General features: G+C 43.7%; 1 protein-coding gene across 1 annotated transcript in view; it reads right to left on the reverse strand.

Annotated features, from left to right (window-relative positions):
• The window catches only part of LOC104128890 (core histone macro-H2A.1), a 48,982-nt gene extending 44,546 nt beyond the window's left edge, over positions 1–4,436 (reverse strand). Inside the window, exon 1 of the mRNA XM_009641742.2 lies at positions 4,419–4,436. The gene's annotated coding sequence lies outside the window, so the exon portion shown is untranslated. The remainder of the gene's footprint in view (positions 1–4,418) is intronic.
• Positions 4,437–4,559: the final 123 nt, after the last annotated feature.

The raw sequence follows: 4,559 nt of genomic DNA on the forward strand, positions 1-4,559 counted from the left end.
GAAAGGAAAAGAGTATCCCGACCACCAGCCACAAAAAAAAAAAAAAAAAAAAAATAAATCTATTGAAGTTAAATGTGAAGAGCATGGCAACAGATCAAAACCCAAAGAAAAACTGTGTGCCTTACATGTTCTCAAATGTTTTATCTTTGTAACACCAGAAACTCTGGAATGCTGCCAACATTAATGAACCAGAGCTGTTTGCTGAGTCACTGCTAGCCAGGAGATGAGGGAGGCAACCAAAGGGAACCTTATCACATGTGCCATAGCTCAGCCAAGATTTGAACAGGACAATTTTAAAAAAAAAAGGCAAAAAACCACCCATGGGCAATGACAGTCAATGGTCCAGTCCTTTCCTTTCTTTCCCCTCTCCTGCCTTTGCCATGGAATTACTGAGAAACTTTACCAAATACATTGCAAAGTCTTCAAAGATTTGCCAATAAAATTATTTTGTTTCAATGTGACAGTTTGCAAAATTATCACTGTGACAATCAGGGGATTTCAGTGAGGAGTCAACTTATCTAGGTCCATCTCTGACTTTGAATCAAATTTAATGCTATATTCCTCAGAGGCTGGGCTTGGATGCAGATCTCCCCAGTTGCAGAATTTAGCACCTGATTCATAGCCTTCTGAAAACCCCTTGAAGACTGTAGCAAGATTCATAGTGCTTTTAACATCTCAGCATTCACAGAAGTGAGAATGTGATGGTGTATTAATTTGGCTTACAGCAAAGGTTCAAGCTACAAGGCTCCTTTGCCGGCAGGTCTTTGCGAGCCAGAAATACAGTTTCTAAGAAACAAAATTAATATTAAGGTACAGCAATGAAATCAGCGTGATTAACATTTTTCTGTTTGAAATTGGCTGTGGTAACTCTGGCTGGCCATATTTTTCTGTGTGAAGACAGATATTCCACTGAACCACGCTTTCAAATACCATCTTCCATTTAAAATGCACATAGGCATCTGTTTTTCTGAAAGGTTTAACATCACATAATTCTGAAAGCACAGCCTGCACATCCTGGTATAGCTAATTTCCAAATACCAGTTCTTCATTAGCTCAGTCAACTTGACACTTTTCATCAAACAGCAGTAATAATCTCCCCCCCCGCCCCCATTAATAGTTTTCAGGTACTGGTTCTTATTGACTTTACAAATTCCTATGAATGCAACTGCTGTTAGGCTGGGACTGTTCCGGTTGTGGGCTTACACTGGTGTATGAAGAGCACTCAGCAAACAGACGGTTTAACGTAGAGCTACACGGTCGGTCCCATCAGTAAGTCCCATCAGTAAGTGTCGTGGAATCCAGGAGACCATTACTACCATAGGATAAATACTAACACTTAGTAATTACTTTTCACTTCTTTCCAGTACAAAGACTAAGCTGGAAAGTTCATTTTTGTATCACAAGAGATTAACTGCAACGCTATTCTCTTTCCGTTGTTTCAAAAGATTAACAACGTAAGTGCTGCCATTCCCTCTTAAATCTATTTAAGTATTATTATTGCAGCCGCTCGATGAACTCTTTTTGAAAAGGTGCATTTGAATTTGCTTTGACAACTAACTTGCTCTGCTCTTGGCTAATCAGAAGCTAGTCTGGCATATTTGTAAGATGCACTGCTTGTCGAGTCGGTATAAAATGGTCTCTAATAACGCTTGCCTGGCACAACAGTGTCTCAGGCTGTGACTGTGGTTTCTAGGTGTGACAGTAATAAGAGAAGAGCTAATCACTCGGTTATCATTTGATCCGACGCAATTGCAAATTTTCACTTAAATGCTTTATCAAAGCAGCAACTGTGGTCTGGAACAGAGAGAAGAGTGAAAGCAGTTGTGAAACAGCCGTTCCAGCACTACGTTACTCTCTCATTTGAAAAGGTAGCACCATACATACATTTATTTTCCCTTGGAAAACTGAGAACATTCCTCATCTAGGAATGACCAATAGATGTATTTCCTATTGAAGATTAAGACTAAGATTCCCATAGTGATAATGTAAAAGATGGGGAAAAGGAAGAACAACATTTTCACAAAATCTGTGCAACAGTATTTTGTTTCGCACACAATCGTATTCAACTGGCAAAAGCCCCCCCCCCGGGGTCTGAAACCCCAAAACAAATATCCCCTTAATGAGCACGCCTCCACTATGAACAGTGCTGGGAGCACGACAACAGTTTTAGCTGGGCATCCTGCCACCAATAGTCAGGAAAACGTAAATACAATTGTCTTCACTGACCACTGCTGGGAGTTACTTGCACGAAATCAAGCCCATTGGTGCATTATAGCTTTTTGTATACTAAGTAGGAAGCATAAAATTTGATACAGGACCTTAAATCACTGGCCCATGTAGGAACTCAATGTTCAGGAAAACCGTTTTAAAGAACATTTTGAATACTTTTTTGCCCCTTGACATTTTTGGAAGAGAGCAAAAACACAATAAAGAATTCACATGGATGCTTCCGAGGCAAAATCCAGCTGTAGAAGGCAATTTAAGATAGATGCTATACTGCTGAGGGAAGGGGACGCAACAACTCAGCCCAGTGGAAGGCCACGAATGGTGCGATTCTAGCATCGCTGCTTTTGGAGCAAGGACCACGAGCTGAGCCCTGCCCATCCGCTCCTTAGGAATGGTCTGGGTAAGGAACTATAACCTCTTGATGCGTCTGTAGCCTCTTCCCCTGACAAGCGAGCAAGCACCGCACTCCGTCCACAAACGCTGCGTGTTTCATTTCAGATTTTACCTCTAGGAAGCACTGAGCTGACAAAACTGAACGCTCACGGCACTGCCCGCTGGGTCAATATCCCTTCTCCTGAGGGAGGCTCTCTCTGGAGGCTCTTTCTCACCGTTGTGGCATCAGTTCCAGATTCCTGCTCCTTTATCCCTACCCTATAACCTTGCTGGGGCAGGACGACCCTTTGTGGGGAATGGACAACAGGCCTTGATCCTGGTTGGCAGAGCTGCACAAAATTACTTCTGAATTTCTTTGAGAGCACAAGATTTTGACCATTCTTTGGGAATACGGCTGTATCACCTATCTTACCAAGAGAATATCTTTTATCAAAGCTCATTGCTGTCTACTGGAATTTTACCTGCAGAACCAGGCAGCTTCTAAAGACAAAATTAAACATGCCGATTTATTTCAAGGCTAAGTTTCCAGTGGTGGATTTTTCTTTTTGCTAAAGCTGATCTATAAAATAAGCAGTGCTTAAGCACTCTTCCTATAGTACTGTCATTAGGCCAAACTCTAGTCTTACTACTGGTTTTTAGATCAGTTATGGCTTAATCTGCACTGTCAACATTTGGCTTTACTGGCGATCGGAAGGGTACACCTCACAGACAGCAAAACAAAGTTACTCTTTAGGGACTCAGAAGGCCTAGGGAATTTCAGTGCAAAAGGTTGTGAGACATAACACAGCAAAACAACGCGCAACCATAACTAAATAAACAACAGTGTAATTCCTTTCCTTCAGAACACTTAAAAAAAACCCAAACCACACAACACATTGGGGAGTTTTCCAGGGACCACTTGATACAAAATCTCTCATACCCAGCTGCATTAAAATACATTTTGCAAAGCAACTGTAACTGTCTTGCTCCCACCTAAACCTTTTAGCTCCAGGCTGTGCCTAAAAGCCCGGGTTCTGTTTTTATTAATTGCTCGCTTGCCCCTCAGCTCATTTATTCCTTCTGCTCTTAGGAATGGGGGAGGCAGTGGATCTGCAAAGTTCCCTACAGACCTGTTGCTAAGTGACAGCCACACACAGTCCTGGGGAAAAGATGGTCTTTCGTTTGTATGGTCAAGAGCTAAATAACAAGCCTCATCCAAATACATTGCAACAACCAGTCTCCTCCCAGCAACATAAATGAAGCAACCTCAGTTTTACACCACCCTGCTTGCATACGAGCTGGTTCCAACTGCCGGCTTCAGATGCAGATTCACGGGCCTTCTGCAACTTACTTTTAAAGATGACAGAGGAAACAAAAGGCTTACGGGAAGACACAAGTTACAGAAGCGGTTGGTTCCCCTTACTGTCCCCTTACACCCACAAACACGTCGGTCGTCGGTCTAAATCCAGGCGCTCCTGCGATACACCTTGTGCCGAGCCTTAGGAACCTGCATTCACCTGCGTCTTGCGGTACTCGCAGTCCCCCATGAGGAACACCCACACCCAGACCGTCCGTATAGGTTGCTCAAATCCTGCAGGCAGACATATTGCAGACTATACAAGAAGTGACAGTTCCAAAAGAATACGGGGCCCCGTTCCGAGCCCAACATTTCTTTTTACCGCTCTTGGAAGCCTTTGCTTACGGTTCTAAAAATGCCGTTTGGCTTTTTTTTTTGTTGTTGTTGTTGTTTTAAATGAAGTCATTCACATGTGGCAGGTAACTTTTATGCCAGGGTTTCCTCACCCCGAAACGAAACGCACCGAAGGCGCGTCCTGCTGCTTCGCGCTGGCGCTTTCTGCAGTCCCTCTGGATTATCCTCTCCTGCCCGGTGACCCGAGGGGGCGAAGCCGGCAGAGGAGCCCGCGCGGGGGCCTTAGGGCAGGGGGATACGCGGGCCGGCG

The sequence above is a fragment of the Egretta garzetta genome, unplaced genomic scaffold (assembly GCF_000687185.1).
Source record: "Egretta garzetta isolate BGI_Z169 unplaced genomic scaffold, ASM68718v1 scaffold147, whole genome shotgun sequence".
Taxonomy (NCBI): domain Eukaryota; kingdom Metazoa; phylum Chordata; class Aves; order Pelecaniformes; family Ardeidae; genus Egretta; species Egretta garzetta.